The following is a 17,511-nucleotide window of genomic DNA, read 5'->3' as shown; positions in this document are numbered from 1 at the left end:
TTATGTAGATAGAATTCACATTAATAATAACAGGTAGTATTTCTTTTGCCCACAAAGCGAAATTTCTGGATGTTTTATCAGATAACACCTTCTCGTGAGATGATGAAATTGATTTCGATTGCAACAAAAAAAAAACCGTACTGTATTCCTTCGTATATTCCCGTCTGAAATATACCATCTCTTGGGGCTCCCACAAACATTTAGAACGAGCATCAACAAAAATGGATCGTCAGATTATAGCTTAGCGCCCATAAGTATGAATTATGTACACTGATATTTAATAAATTGAAGATTTTGTACGTATCAGTGTGTTAATATTTATTAATGTACAATATTTGCTAAGAAGAATAGTCACTTATTTTTAAAAAACGAATACAATTCTTATAAAATAATACTATTCTTAAAAATATCACCTCTATCAAATCAGGTAACAGACGAATAAAACAGTTGTTTTCGTGTAACTCAATACTTACGAGAATGGGCCATGCTTTCGTAGCCAATTTTAATAAAACCGACTATTAACACCAATGATGCCGAATCATTTAAAAGTTCCTCCCACCAATTTTTATATAAAATAAAATAAAAATATTTTCTGTTACAAAAGCAGTATCACTATGGAATTTTGAAATGGTAATTAAAAAAAAACATAATTTTCTGCATCCCGTTCAAAATATGTGCGCAAACAATCTTTATTGAACGCCTTCTGAATTTTTATTTATTTTGTAGATATTTTATATATTTCTTTCTTTCACGTGTTTAATATTATTTCATATTTTTATAATTTAAATAATCATATGGGCATTAATCAAATTTATTTTATATAATTAATGGGTTGTTTAGTGATGCTATTTAATCACGGTTTCCCTCAATCCGTTCAGGCAAATGCTAGAGCAATTCTTGTTTTTATCCGTGAAGTTTCATATACCTCACGCGATTAATATGGTGTATTTACTGATCAGATTAAAAGACCTAATTATTTATCTTATGTATTTATTTATTTATTTAGTTATTTAGTGAGATTTTTAAACGATAAATCTTTAATATCACTGAGGTTTTTTTAAATGCAATATTTAATTTTTTTAAGAGTAGCTGCGGTACTCTGATACAAACAGATAGAAAAATGTGAAAATAACTTTTTAGTATTTTGAACAGCGGATAATTGCTGAAAATAAGAAAAGAAGACATATTTTTACAAAAAATATTTCTTATTTTTCTAACGGTAAAATATAACATACCAGGAAAATATTATTATATTATTCAAATTTATGTTTTTTGGTGGGCAATATAGCAAATTTTTTACGAAAATTCAAAACGCCTTAATTTTATGAACATTCATCATAGATTTATAAAAATGCCAAATTAAAGGAATTTTTACAAACATAAATTCTGTTCTCCGTAAAGTTTTGTTTCTGAGATATTTTGCGCTACTAATGAAATTTTATATTAAAAAAAATAATAAGTGTTTTTAGTTACTTATAAATTTAGATCTAAATAACGGATTAAATAATCCTTTCTTGGTCTTAACGTCTTTTTTTTATGAAACTCTTTTCTGCCTAGCTCTTTTATGATGGAATAACTGATATAAAAAAATACTTTTTCATCGATATCACACATGAACAAGAAATATTATGTAATCAGGGCTATATTCTGGAAAACTGTCCGCTATGAAGAGGTTTTTGGCACTAAAACGGCCTAAAATAACCCGATAAAACTAATTTATCGGGTCCTCCACAGTAATCGAATATTCCTTAATACGAGTGGCACGAGCTGATGTAATGCTGTAGAAGATACAAATTTGTATTTTATTAAGGGTTATTTACATCAGTAAAATTTTACTGCATTATGACTCGAAGTAAAAAAAATGCAACTGTAACCGCTCTAAAACGAATTAAAACATAACGTCTTAAATAAAACGAATAAAGGTTCTTTTTTCTACTTATAATGAACGGGACAGAATTCTAATAGCAAATCCATAGTTTAAATCCTTAGATTTCAAGCTGCGGTCGTGTCAGCGCCGCGGCCAGCCGATCTCTCTGTAGAACGCGGGATCGAGTGCGCGTTAGGAAACATCTAAAAGAGTGTTCGCTGGTCTAGGTAGTGTTTCTGAAGAAGGAGTTCAAAGAAGTGGGGCGGGTAAGTAAGATTAGAGAGGGGAGACGAGTTCGGATTCAGGTTGTGTTGACTGTAATGGTCGTTCGACTAAGAGTCTCGGCTCTCGCTCGCCACGCCTGCAGTCGAGCTCTGGCAGCGGGTCCTTAGTGGTTGTGTGTGTAGCGTAGACTTTTTCTTTGTGTTATAAGAATGAAGGAAAATATTGTACGAAAGGGTATGTGGCGCCTCGGTCAGCCAGAACGTGTGTCCGTGGTGATTTCTGTTTCGAACCTGTGACCGAAGATAATAATTCTATTGTGAGTATTTAATAAATTCAAAGTGTGTTGTTAAAGTAATAAAAAGTGAATATTTCTTTGTCGGTCAGGTGAGTTAGAATCGACTAGCAAGGTATTGTCTCGAATCTCCTCGTCATCCGCTCGTAGGTCGTGTCTAGGACGGTCGCTCCGTAACCTTGAATTCAGCGCAGGCCTTGAAACTTGTAGAAGCCGGAAACTGAAAAATGATGGTGAGGACTATGTCCACACCATCTTAGTCTTAAATAAAAATAATTTTAATAATACTCGTGGTACCCGCCAATACGTTACCGTTATCCAGACCGCTAACCCTATTACTGCTACTCGTGTGTGCAGCCTCTGGCTACTTGATGCATTTTCCCCCCGGCAATTCTGATGGTAGAAAATACGTACTGTACGGGGTGCTAAGTAAATTTTATAAACAAGGAACTTAGTACCTCTAACCCGATGGAGTGGTAAACGTCTTATTAAAAAATAATTGAAAAAATCTGTTTTAATCTATTCCAGTCGTAAAGTTCGCAAATTTATCGGAAAGGAGCTATTTGCTTTATTAGCGATGTTAAACGCTTTTTTCTAATAAATAGAAGTTGTAGATATACTTAGTTAAATTATTCAACAATTATGAGAGTATTCAAGTTCGAATTGCACGTGCTTAAATTTTATGCTGAATTTTATATTTAGTGGATAATAATGACCGATAAATTAACTATTGGTTTGTTATTAGTACGGTAACAGGATACCGTAGTTTTAATTTGTTTTATCTGCTATTCAACATATTTTTGTTATAGTTTCATTAGTACCGTGCTATTTTAACGTCGCAATAATTGTATAACACGTACAGAATAATTATTTCATACAGTTATTATTTGCCGACATAGATGTAATTAGTAAAGGATAATTATTATTATTTTATGATTGTTTTTAATTTTTAATTTAGTTCAATTTTTACTAAAAACAGTTTTATAAATATACTAATTTATTAATTTATTATTATTTATCTTTGCATTACTATTACAAAGTTGTTTATTATAAAAATCATATAATTCAGATGTTCTAAAGTGTTTATGAGGTTATTATTCCCCTTCGTGAATAGGTAAACAACAAATACTGGTCGATAATATATTTTTCATTTACTCTCCTTGTTTTTCTATCTTTTTTTGTTTTTCTAATTACTTTGAGTTTATTACTTGTTAACTATTCTGTTAACGTAACAAAAATACAAAAATGTTTAATTGAAACTACCTTATTAATCTTACCAAAATTCGATTCAATTATTATACCTTACTTCAATAAGTGATTTAAAATAACACGTTTTATTTGTCAATTTGTTAAAAACGTTTTTCTGAATCGTTCATTAATTCCTATATGTTATTACTGTATAGGCTAATTATGTTACAGATGTAATATTTTGACTACACGTAAACTAAGAATTTACTGCGGAAAAATACAAATTTAACTGTCAAATTTTCTTTCCATAATATCTGTGGATGAAAAATAATGTGCTGTTACTGCTTATAAATACATTTCGTTGATAGATATTTATTTAATAATTCTGTTGAAAAAATTGTACGATTTTGAATCGATTCTAATCGAAGATAAACATGTTTTATAATCTCTTTCTGACTGATGCTTTCGTACCGATATCAGATTAAAACGTAGTTATGTTAATTCGATTGAGTTAAGCGTGCCGTATTAAATTGTTTTTCTATCGGTTCAGGGGATGAACAATAAAGAAAAACATCTGATTTTATCAACACGGTCTTCCAATTTGCGTCGTTCTTTTACTGGATGTAAAAGAGCCTTTTAGACCAGAGGACTAAGGAATAAAATTTACGAGGAGAGGAACATTTTTGAGAAGAGGAACTGCAGAATACCAAAGTTTAACGATCACCTTAGACTGATTTTTTTCTTTACGCATTGTGTTATGATAACTATTAAGTTAAAATTCAGCCTAAAAATCTGACGTACAAATTTTGTACGCCAGTTTAACTCTGTTTAAAAAAAATTAAATGTAACGATTGTACTTTCTGCTTAGCTTTTTTTGTTGTTAAAATGCACATTTGATAATCTTTTTTTTTGTTTTCTTTTTCATATTTTGCACGGCACTTTTGTTTTACTTTAATTTATTTATTTAAAAAAAAGTTAACGATATATTTCGGTATTTTATAGATAAAAACTGTATGATCATAAATGTGTATATTTTTTTATCTGTTTGAGTCGATAATTTTTGGTACGAGACGTTTAACAAAGAAATGGTTAAGTTTAAACTAAAAAAAGTAAGTTTTTTTTTTGAGAAAAACGCGTACGTGAATATTATCAAAGCGGTTACAGCCGACACGTCAAACATCTCTGTTTAACCTGACAGAATTTACTGTTTTCTTTTTCAAGTTTAGTGCTGTAAACTTTTATAACTTTCGGGTTCGGCGATGGCTTCTTCTTTTCTGGAAAATTAAAATATACGATCGATAGGGGTACAATTCATTTATTTAAAAGGTAGATAAGATCCTCTATGTTCTTAAGAACTTGCAAAGAAAATATAAACGAAAAAATATCAAATTCGAGATCGGTTTATTTCATATCCAATTCGTCAGTCGATCACTCGACTCGAAAAGACGGCTAAAAAAATGATTAAACGCAAATTCAGAGTGCAGATTGGTTCAAACTGCGAACAGGGACAATCTCGCAACTCAGATATTTTTTGTAAAATTTTTAACTAGGGCGAAATTGGTCTAGTACTTTAAGTACTACAACTGCTATTGTCGTAGCGATTAATAGTTATATTGTGAATATTAAGCGGCACTTGAAGTACGACAAACGGATAAATGTTTTTCACTCTTCCTCGTGGTATCTAGCGATGCGGTCGAACCGGGCAGGCCTGAATTAAGCTCGTCTCCATCGACTAGTGGCGGCTCGCGTATAGGCTCCGTGGAATTGCAGCACCCCCTATTTCCACTTGACATTATTGATAATATTTAATATAATGAGTCCTTTTTTTCTTTAATTCTTTCTTTATACTTGTACAATATATAATCCTTAAGCTTAATGTCAGTAGCCATCCCCCAGTTTATGAAAAAGATACAAAAATCTTTGTATGAAATTGTGCGCTTCACAGTTCCAGAGGCGTGGTGTTTGGCTGTTGTGCGCATGTGCATATAGGAAGCTGCACGCAAGGCTGCGAGGGAGAGAGAGCACTGTTGCTTTCGCAGTACCGACCCTAGCGTGCTGGTGGAAGGTAGTTTTTTTTTTTACTCCGCGTGTGTTGTGGTTAAAAACCGTGTACCGTATTCTAGACTGCGATAAAGTGTAGAATTAGATTGTTATCTTGCTTCCAGGTATTCTATTTGATTCATTTCTTTTTCAGTTCTTTTATTTTACAGAAAACGTTAACCGTGGTCTTGAAAAGGTCCAGAAAATTTTTTTCTAGGGAGCAGCACCCCTACTAATTTTAGCTACGAGCCGTCACTGCCATCGACGCAAAAATATCCTCCCGTTATTGAAAATGTATGTTATCAATGATACATTTTGAACTAATAATATGTTATAATCGTAAACAATTTCGGTCACTCTATACTTTACCGATGTGTTTGAAGCTTAATAACTCGCTTCATTGTAACGGCGAAAAGTTGAAACCAATCTTTTTATTTCCCGCTTTGCTTACTGTTATCCTTTGTAAATTCTTTAGGCTATTGAAGTCTTTCGTAAGATAAACTGAAAGAAGCTAAACAGAAGTATAGTTTTTGACTTATTTGCAACTGTAATCGACTGTAGGCCCGAAAAAAATTCTACGAATGTGTCGGTTTGGCTCCTTAATAACTGTTATTTTTTCATTTTTCTCATGGAATTAGGGAATCTGTGACCGTCGATTTTCCGTTTTGTATGTAATAGTTATCTCAGTCACAAATTATTTTTTTAGTGACCGTTACATTACTCTTTCTTCTCGATAGCAGTCGATGTAGCGAATAATATGTAGAATATTTTTTTTAAACCTCATCATTCCTTTCGTAATAGTGGTACTTTTAGTGGACACACAATGTCTTATCCGGGCGATCAAAACGAACGTATTAGTTGTTTAAACATTTTTTTAAATATCTGTTCTTGATTGAAATAACAGTTACTTGACTGACAGCCGATGAATGGAACCGCGTCAGTCGAACCCGGCGAAAAGGTTAGTTATTTGTCGGTCAACAGGAAATATTTTTATAATGTTTTTTGGACGTTTCATATGAACATAAAATAACATAAGATTAAATCGAGTTAAAAAAGTAGTTTTCGTCAGATTCGTTAAGAAAATTTCAGCGATCGAATGGGACGGTATAGATTAGGCTGACAGCAAACCGACTAGGGAATTAAATATGATCTCCCGCAAGTTTTTACTATAATTATGAAGCTAATTATTAGACTTCAAACTTATCTGCAAAGATATAAATCGGCTAGTGTAAGTCGATATAGGATGAATAAAATATTGTGAAAATTTTACTCGTTAAGCCGCTATCAGTAAATCGTTCCCGTAGATTGCTGATGTTAAATGATGAAGAGTGGAGTATCACAGCGTGGAGTCTGAATTTATTAGAGGCTAACAACCGTAGAATTTGATGCCGGTTTAAAAAAAAGAAACTTATAAAAATTTGACATAAAAAATTGATCACTTTCCTACTGTTCCACACTTTGTCCATACGACGTAAAATATTTGTTGGAACTACTGGGATAGCGGAGGACCGTTTGGTTTTCACGTTTATTAGGATTGTGTTTTTATCTAATTGTTAACAGTTTTTCATAGATTGTCACTCGCTTCGGTAAATAGTTTTCTCTACGAATTCGAATGTACAAGTTCCTATGTCGTAGGGACAACAAAGGTGCAAAAATTTGGGTGTTATATATAAAGCTTATACTAAGAGATGTTTTTATATGCACAAAATCAGCATAGAATAAAAAAAAAAACCTATTATAAAAGATACTATTTTTTAATTTATTTATATATTGGGTTTTTTTTTTGTGAACGAACCTAAATTTTAATAAATTTTCCCCTTACATAATACTTTGAGAAATTGTTATAATCCTAATGAATTCGTGTGGTTATGAAGTTGTGTACAAAACAAATGTTGAAACTGTTCAAATAATAGCTTATACCTGAAGTGTTCGGAAAGTATTTTTTTTTTTTTTTTTTTGTCTTCAGTCATTTGACTGGTTTGATGCAGCTCTCCAAGATTCCCTATCTAGTGCTAGTCGTTTCATTTCAGTATACCCTCTACATCCTACATCACCAACAATTTGTTTTACATACTCCAAACGTGGCCTGCCTACACAATTTTTCCCTTCTACCTGTCCTTCCAATATTAAAGCGACTATTCCAGGATGCCTTAGTATGTGGCCTATATGTCTGTTTCTTCTTTTAACTATATTTTTCCAAATGCTACTTTCTTCATCTATTCGCCGCAATACCTCTTCATTTGTCACTTTATCCACCCATCTGATTTTTAACATTCTCCTATAGCACCACATTTCAAAAGCTTCTAATCTTTTCTTCTCAGATACTCCGATTGTCCAAGTTTCACTTCCATATAAAGCGACACTCCAAACATACACTTTCAAAAATCTTTTCCTGACATTTAAATTCATTTTTGATGTAAACAAATTATATTTCTTACTGAAGGCTCGTTTAGCTTGTGCTATTCGGCATTTTATATCGCTCCTGCTTCGTCCATCTTTAGTAATTTTACTTCCCAAATAACAAAATTCTTCTACCTCCATAATCTTTTCTCCTCCTATTTTCACATTCAATGGTCCATCTTTGTTATTTCTACTACATTTCATTACTTTTGTTTTGTTCTTGTTTATTTTCATGCGATAGTTTTTGCGTAGGACTTCATCCATGCCGTTCATTGTTTCTTCTAAATCCTTTTTACTCTCGGCTAGAATTACTATATCATCAGCAAATCGTAGCATCTTTATCTTTTCACCTTGTACTGTTACTCCGAATCTAAATTGTTCTTTAACATCATTAACTGCTAGTTCCATGTAAAGATTAAAAAGTAACGGCGATAGGGAACATCCTTGTCGGACTCCCTTTCTTATTAGGGCTTCTTTCTTATGTTCTTCAATTGTTATTGTTGCTGTTTGGTTCCTGTACATGTTAGCAATTGTTCTTCTATCTCTGTATTTGAACCCTAATTTTTTTAAAATGCTGAACATTTTATTCCAGTCTACGTTATCGAAAGCCTTTTCTAGGTCTATAAACGCCAAGTATGTCGGTTTGTTTTTCTTTAATCTTCCTTCTACTATTAATCTGAGGCCTAAAATTGCTTCCCTTGTCCCTATACTTTTCCTGAAACCAAATTGGTCTTCTCCTGAACACTTCTTCCACTCTCCTCTCAATTCTTCTGTATAAAATTCTAGTTAAGATTTTTGATGCATGACTAGTTAAACTAATTGTTCTGTATTCTTCACATTTATCTGCCCCTGCTTTCTTTGGTATCATAACTATAACACTTTTTTTGAAGTCTGATGGAAATTCCCCATTTTCATAAATATTACACACCAGTTTGTATAATCTATCAATCGCTTCCTCACCTGCACTGCGCAGTAATTCTACAGGTATTCCGTCTATTCCAGGAGCCTTTCTGCCATTTAAATCTTTTAATGCTCTCTTAAATTCAGATCTCAGTATTGTCTCTCCCATTTCATCCTCCTCAACTTCCTCTTCTTCCTCTATAACACCATTTTCTAATTCATTTCCTCCGTATAACTCTGCAATGTATTCCACCCATCTATCGACTTTACCTTTCGTATTATATATTGGTGTACCATCTTTGTTTAACACATTATTACATTTTAATTTATGTACCCCAAAATTTTCCTTAACTTTCCTGTATGCTCCGTCTATTTTACCAATGTTCATTTCTCTTTCCACTTCTGAACACTTTTCTTTAATCCACTCTTCTTTCACCAGTTTGCACTTCCTGTTTATAGCATTTCTTAATTGCCGATAGTTCCTTTTACTTTCTTCATCACTAGCATTCTTATATTTTCTACGTTCATCCATCAGCTGCAATATATCGTCTGAAACCCAAGGTTTTCTACCAGTTCTCTTTATTCCGCCTAAGTTTGCTTCTGCTGATTTAAGAATTTCCTTTTTAACATTCTCCCATTCTTCTTCTACATTTTCTACCTTATCTTTTTTACTCAGACCTCTTGCGATGTCCTCCTCAAAAATCTTCTTTACCTCCTCTTCCTCAAGCTTCTCTAAATTCCACCGATTCATCTGACACCTTTTCTTCAGGTTTTTAAACCCCAATCTACATTTCATTATCACCAAATTATGGTCGCTATCAATGTCTGCTCCAGGGTAAGTTTTGCAGTCAACGAGTTGATTTCTAAATCTTTGCTTAACCATGATATAATCTATCTGATACCTTGCAGTATCGCCTGGCTTTTTCCAAGTGTATATTCTTCTATTATGATTTTTAAATTGGGTGTTGGCAATTACTAAATTATACTTCGTGCAAAACTCTATAAGTCGGTCCCCTCTTTCATTCCTTTTGCCCAGCCCGTATTCACCCACTATATTTCCTTCCTTGCCTTTTCCAATGCTTGCATTCCAATCTCCAACTATTATTAAATTTTCATCTCCTTTTACGTGTTTAATTGCTTCATCAATCTCTTCGTATACACACTCTACCTCATCATCATCATGGGCGCTTGTAGGCATATAAACGTTAACAATCGTTGTCGGTTTAGGTTTTGATTTTATCCTTATTACAATGATTCTATCGCTATGCGTTTTGAAATACTCCACTCTCCTCCCTATCTTCTTGTTCATCACGAAACCTACTCCTGCCGGAAAGTATTATAAAGGTCAAAAACTTTCATTGTTATCCGTAATCCCAAATACCACCTATTCTATTAAATTATTTTTATTTCCACATTAAATTTATCCTTCGGAGAAAAACATTCCCAATCGTTTATTTAATTTATGCTGTTCTTTATAATGATAAATATTTTACGTATCGATTTATAAGAATGTTAAAAAATGTCCGGTCGAAATATTTTTTGAAGGCCACGGTTTAAGGGTTGTATTTTTTCCTTCCATGACTTCAGAGGTCTATTCCACGTAAGATTTGTTTTGAAGCTTTAACAGGCTCTTTCACTGTTTCGCCCTTCTGGAGATACTTTTCAGACATTTACGTAAAATTTTATTATCTGTCATAAATGAAACAATTCCATTTAAAGTTTTAAAATATAGATTTTATATGCAATATATAGCTATAGAGGCTATAGATGCTATATCGGTTAATCTTTTAGTTGACACTGTAGGATTCTCCCTCTGCTGTATTCATCTCCTGCTATTTACCCGACGTAAATAAACGTACCGCACCTAGATGACCGTCTGTAATGAGGTCCTACGATTTCAAGTTAAGTCAGTCAGTAGAGGCGACTCGAATATTTTTTTTTTTATAAATTAATTAGACCGATGGCCTGTGGCCTGAGCGGTAGATTTATTCGATACTTTTTTATTTCTAAGTGTAAGTTTTATTTTTTACGAAGGTTTTCAGTTTCATTTATTTGTTTAAAATAATGGATATTTCGAGAACGGTTCTGATATTCCCGATATTCGGAACGGGTGTTACGAATTACGCATTCTCTCGGCTTATCGAGGAACAATAGATGTTCTTAATATTACTATATTTTATTTTAGTTACTCAAAAATTGAGACCCTAGGAATCGACGGATATAAAAATGTCCGAGGCGTAACCAGGATTCTCTGATATAATTATTAGCGCTGCCGTATGAGTCGCCTTCAAGTAAAAAAATCCCTTTCGGCACGCCAGAAGGCAGGGTAGATTTCACCGGATCTAAGTAGGGGATAAAAAAGATTTCCCCCTTAAAGTTAAGAAAAACTTCAAATTTACTCAATACGACAATAGTTGCATGTGAAAAAAGTTTCACATGTTTAGCATACGACAAGCCCATCTTTTTACAATTCCAGCAATATTTTGGTCATCCCTTGCCGTAAGGGTTTGTCATATCAAAAATTGTTTCAGACAAACGTTTTAGGGAATGTTTAGAGAATTAATTACCACTTTAAACCGATTAGATACTGTGCCTATTAAGGGAGGTATGATTTTTTTTGTCTTCGAAACCCCATTTTTTCCACCCCTGGGTCAATGGTGGTGATATCAAAAAAAACTTTACTTAGATAAGTTTTAGGCCCTTATCCAAAGAATGGTACGAACTCTGAACGAATTTTTTTATTTTACGTAATAAGAAACTTATAGCGATATAACTGTTTTATACTCGGATGAAGTTGGTTTCCGGTTACGCAATCAAGATTTATAAGGATCTAAGGAGATCGGAAAGCTGTTGCATATAGAAGACATTACATACCCGATAAGTTTATACCGGTAGCTCGATTTCTGATTCTAAGCGACGACCGCTGATTGGTGGACAATGTGGATGAAGGAGGGGGTATAATTTTCATTGAAGTTGTGGGTCGTGTCGTACTATATATTTCTTGTACTACAGATTGTTTAGGTTTTTACATAAGTTCAGCTTTAAAAATATTGTCGACACAACCCCGAAAGATGTGTTCCTCGTTCAGTAAGCGCAGTTTTTATCAGCTGCTCAGTAATTAAACAGAAGTGAGTGTAAGTTTTCTTAATCGTGGTTAAAATCAATTTTTTAAAAGGATTTAATTAATTTACTTTTTTAATCGCATAAGAACTAGTATATACTAAGTATGTTATATATCTACTCGTAAAAGTTTATTATAAATTTCTTTACTTTCATGGTGGGGTAGCTGTACCCTCTTCCGGAATTAATTTTATTGAAGTAAGTTATTTTCAACTTAAATTTGCAAAACCCTGATGCTTGAAGACCTCACCATAGGGAGCGGTAACGGTCGGATAGACCAGTTACCGCTACACCTTTAATAATTACATCTAATTTAGTCGGCTTAAAAACGGTTTAAAAGAAATTGATTTTATCTGTCAGAAATTTTATCGCTTCTGTAAACGTACTGATTAGCTCTTGGGTTCAGCCGCTATTTTTGCGATTTTTTGTTTAATATTTCTTCCGAAAAGTTAATTAATAATGTATTTTTTTAATTGTCCGTATGCTTTTAAAAAAGTACAATTCTTTGTCGATTACATGTTTTATTCACACTAATCTTTGTTTTAAACGGTATATATAACCTTTCACAAAACATCCTATTCAATTTTCTTTCTTATAATTATTTGTGAAGGCAATTTATTTTATTATGAGTAAAACAATTATTGTAGGCGAACACTTCTTAAAGCTAAACGTTTTAAATTAAGTGGAAAGGCTGAAGTGCGGTTATTAGGCTGTAATTAACATCTCGTTTCACTTTTTTATTTTTTAAATTGTATTTGTAATCAAACACCTAGGTCGTTAGTAAAATAAAAATTTAGTCGTGTCTTTTATTATTTTTTTAATTAAGTATACCTTTCTAACACAGCAAAAATTAAGCGTCTGTCGCAAGAACAGTTTTTTGTTGAGGTTTCGTTTATTACAAGTATTACTAGCGCTACGGATGGGATCTCAACATTTTTCTTCCGTTTTGCACTCTCTTTTGTGTACCTATCATCTGGCAGTCTGCTTTTCATATCAGGAAGTATCTGAAACTAAAACATAGATGTACTAAAATATATCTGAACACGATTTATCGAAACGATTTAAAATATTCATAACCTTCATTTCAGCTGCTGAAATGAAGGTTATGAATATTTTACGTTATTTTGTAGACGGTATATCGATATTTTCGATCGAAGTTGTTTTTCGTCGTGAGAAAAACGCAATTTTCATTTCGTAAATCGAAAAGTTTAATACGAATTACTAGCATAGGGAAATCCTTATGATTTGGAAAAAGCAATCTGAGGTGTCACTCTGTATCGGGTAACTCAAGAGGTACGAACGGTCTATGCTAAAATTCGTACCATCGCAGTCTGCAGATGGATCTCGAATTTCAAATAGTTTTTCACGGAATATAAACTCGATCTGTTTGCTATGTAATAGTTTTAATAAAAATTTACACCATTCCTGTAACGGTGTAAAATTGATTCGCATACGTTTATGAAGCAAACGTTTGAGATACAATAATATATCGAGGAGGAGACATCGAAGGCAGTCCGTCGCTGAAACCCTGCGGCAGTTAGTTCGCAGTTTGAAATGAGGTCGCAGGAATCGAATTTATGCGAAAAGATCCAAACCAGGAAAAATGTAATAGTAAATTTGTTTACATAATTCATCCCTTTACTTCTATGAATCCTATGACCGTACAAGACGTGAATTAAAGTTAACTTCCAGCAGTATGCTGTGAGTTGGTACATTTTATTAAGCAGTCGAGGAATTTGAATCTATCTTTATTATACTTTAACCTCTTATTTAATGTTACCAGGGCGAGTCAAAAATTATCTACGCTTTTTGTTTTACAATTTATTTACACAAAGGTAGGGATTAACATGTACATCATTTTTCTACGTAGTCACTTCCTATCAATGCACTTGGCCTAGCGGTCCTCAAGCTTGCGTATTCCTTCAAAGAAGAAGGTTTTTGGTCGGTCGCGAAGCCAAGTTTTCATCGCTTCCTGCACATCTATCTCTGGAAAATCGACGACCTCGCAAAGCTCATCTGAGCGGCCCAAAGCATCCTTGAGATGAAAGTCGGATGTAGCAAGGGATGGGATGCAGGGAGAGTGTTCCAGTACCTCAAAATTCAACTTGTTGATGGTTTAAATGGTGTGGCGAGCCGTGTGCGGGCGGAATGTCTTGGTACCCATTGCACACAGACTTTACGGAAGCCGAGCTCGTCGTGGATAATTTCATGAGCAGAACCATGACTGATGTTCAAAGAAGACGCTCCCTCATTGATGGTAACTTGCCTATTTGCCGGAACCATCTCTCGAGCTTGTTAAATCTTATCTTCCATGGTCGAGGTTGACGGGCGTCCTGGTCTTTCTTGATGCATCACACTCGTCGGGCCACTTTAATATTTTTTGATCCGCAAAAAAACACTTTTACGCGATAAACCACTGTCCCCGTATTGTGATAAAAATCTACTATGAATTTTCCTTTACACCCTCGGAAATCGGATCACTGCTCGTTTTGTTCCTACTTGGTACAAAGTACTGGTGGGGCGGACTTGTTTACACTGTAATAGCCGGAAGGCAAATGACGCGATCGGGATCAAATTTCGCCCACGTGACCGCAGTCGTACTAATTCAAAGCCTTTATGCGCAGAAAGCAGTGTGACAACTTTAAAGGTGTCTTATGGCGAAAGTGTAGATAAATTTTGACTTGCCATCATATTTACATATCTTGAAATTAGCTTTACTGGATTTACTAAATTTAATGTAGATTTTATTGTATTGTAAATTAATCGAAAATTTCAAATGAGCGTTAGAAGAAAAGATGTATCTGATCATTAATATAATTTCACTTTCTTCGTTGTTTAAATGTAGAGGTATTAAGTCAGAATCATCTATTCTTCTTTTCATTACTCGGTACTTTTTTTAGATGATTTTGAAACTCCATTAGAGTAAAAGAGCTATGCCTTTTAAATATCTATTTTCCTCGTTAAGGTTTCATTATTATTTGCTTACGGTATATAACAGATAAAGCAGTCAATTTTAGAGGCGTTAGATCCGATCAAGTGTGACTCTCTAGATCAGAATTTTTGTTTATTATAAATATTTGATGAAACGTATGGAATAGGCGATACGAGTGCTGATAATTGAAGATATCACGGCATTTTAATTTCTAGAACATAAAGAGACGATGACCATTACAGTCACAAAAGCGTATCTTGAGGGTGTCGGTCGGTCGTTTTCGTATCACGAGTTAGTAGTGTTAAAGATTATAATCGACATTAAATACTTATTTCAGTTTTCAAGCAAGTCAGACATTTTGAAAACCCGTTTGTAGAAAAATCTAGATTTTAGAAAACCCATTCTGTAGGCTATCGTCGGAGTACTCATCCACCGGATGGTTAAGGTTTCATTTTTATTTGCTTTATAAAGATGACGGTCCTCCGTACAGTTTAAATGTTGTGGTCCTTGCCTGAAATAGTAGGTCCTCATCGAAGATGCAATTTAAAATTTTTGTCGAATTGTTAATATCCATAAGAATTATTTTCTGGTTGAACGTAGCTTTACTAGGGTCGCATACTCTGCCGTCTGCTTCATCGTTTTTTCTTTCTGTGTGACATAAATATTGGTCCCACGGAAAAAAATTGTTTTGGGTGAAATGGAATCTGTTTAAATTTGAACGATTTTCGAAAGATAATATACATATGTATATGTATATGTATATATATATATATATATATATATATATATATGTAGATATTTATTCATATTACTCGGATATATGTATACATCTTAAGATGTAATACTAATTATTATTTTTTTTTTATTCAGTCACTTCCCCCTACATCCTACATCCCTAACAATTTGTTTTACATATTCCAAACTTTGCCTACCTGCACAATCTTTCCCATCTACATGTTCCTCCAATATTAAAGCGACTATTCCAGGATGTGTTAATATGTGGCCTAATATCTGTCTCTTCTTTTAACTATATTATTCCAAATGCTCTCTTCATCAATTTACCGTACACCTCTTCATTTGTCACTATCCACCCATCTGATTTTTAACATTCTCCTGTAGCACCGCATTTCAAAAGCTTCTAATCTTTTCTTCTCAGGTACTCCGATCGTCCAAGTTTCACTTCTTTATAAAGCTACGCTCCAAACATATACTTTCAAAAATGTTTTCCTGACGTTTAAATTAATTTTTGCTTTAAGCAAATTATATTTTTGACTGAAAGCTCGTTTCGCCTGTGCTATTCGGCGTTTTATAACTCTCCTGCTTCGTCCATCTTTAGTAATTCTACTTCCCAAATAACAAAATTCTTTTATCTTTTGTAATCTTTTCTCTTCTATTTTCATATTCAGTGGTTCATCTACATTATTTCTACTACATTTCATTACTTTCGCTTTTTTATTTTTTATTTTCGAGTGGTAGTTCTTGCGTATGACTTCATCCATGCCATTTACTGTTCTAAATCATTTTTACTTTCAGCAAGAATTACTGTATCATCGGCAAATCGTAACATCTTTTTCTTTTCACCTTTCACTGTTACTCCGGATCTAAAGTGTTCTTTAATATCATTAACTGCTAGTTCTATGTAAAGATTAAAAAGTAACGAGGATAGGGATCATCCTTGTCGGACTCCATTTTTTGTTACGGCTTCTTTCTTATGTTCTTCGATAATTGCTGTTGCAGTTTGGTTCCTGTAAATGTTAGCAATTGTTCTTCTATCTCTATAATTGAGCTCTAAGTTTTTTAAAAAGCTGAAAATTTTATTCCAGTCTACGTTATCAAACGGCTTTTCTAAGTCTATAAGTGCTAAGTATGACAGTTGTTTATCTTTAATATTCCTTCTACTATTTATCTGAGTGCTAAAATTGCTTCCCTTGTCCCTATACTTTTCCTGAAACCAAATTGGTCTTCTCCTAATACTTTCCCACTCTCCTCTCAATTCTTCTGTACAGAATCCTAGTTAAGATTATTGATACATGAGTAGTTAAGCTAATTGTTCTACATTCTTCACATTTATCTACTCTTACCTTTTGGTATCATGACAATAACATTCTTTTTGAAGTCTGACAAAACTTCCCCTTTTTCGTAAATATTACACACCATTTTGTATAATATATCTATCGCTTCCTCAACTACGCAGTAATTCTGCAGATATCCCGTCTATCCCAGGAGCCTTTCTGCCATTCAAATCTTTTAATGCTCTCTTAAATTCAGATCTCAGTATTGTATCTTTCTTTTCATCCTCTTCGACCTCCTCTTCTTCCTCTATAACACCAGTTTCTAATTCATTTCCTCTGAATAACTCTTTAATATATTCCACCCACCTATCGACCTTTTCTTTCGTATTATAAATCGGGGTACCATCTTTGTGTAATACATTATTAGATTTTAATTTATGTACTACAAAATTCTCCTTAACTTTCCTGAATGCTTCGTCTATTTTACCAATGATCATTTTTCTTTCCACTTCTGAACAGTTTTCTTTAATCCACT

The 17,511-nt window shown here is 33.4% G+C and overlaps 1 protein-coding gene across 1 annotated transcript in view; it reads left to right on the top strand.

The window, feature by feature from the left end:
• The first annotated feature begins 2,173 nt into the window (after nt 1–2,173).
• Nucleotides 2,174–17,511, top strand: part of LOC142323449 (uncharacterized) — a 99,872-nt gene continuing 84,534 nt past the window's right edge. The window contains exon 1 of the mRNA XM_075363083.1: nt 2,174–2,408. The gene's annotated coding sequence lies outside the window, so the exon portion shown is untranslated. The remainder of the gene's footprint in view (nt 2,409–17,511) is intronic.

Source organism: Lycorma delicatula, chromosome 4, assembly GCF_047948215.1.
Source record: "Lycorma delicatula isolate Av1 chromosome 4, ASM4794821v1, whole genome shotgun sequence".
Classification (NCBI taxonomy): domain Eukaryota; kingdom Metazoa; phylum Arthropoda; class Insecta; order Hemiptera; family Fulgoridae; genus Lycorma; species Lycorma delicatula.
This window is presented reverse-complemented; position numbering and strand designations above follow the sequence as displayed.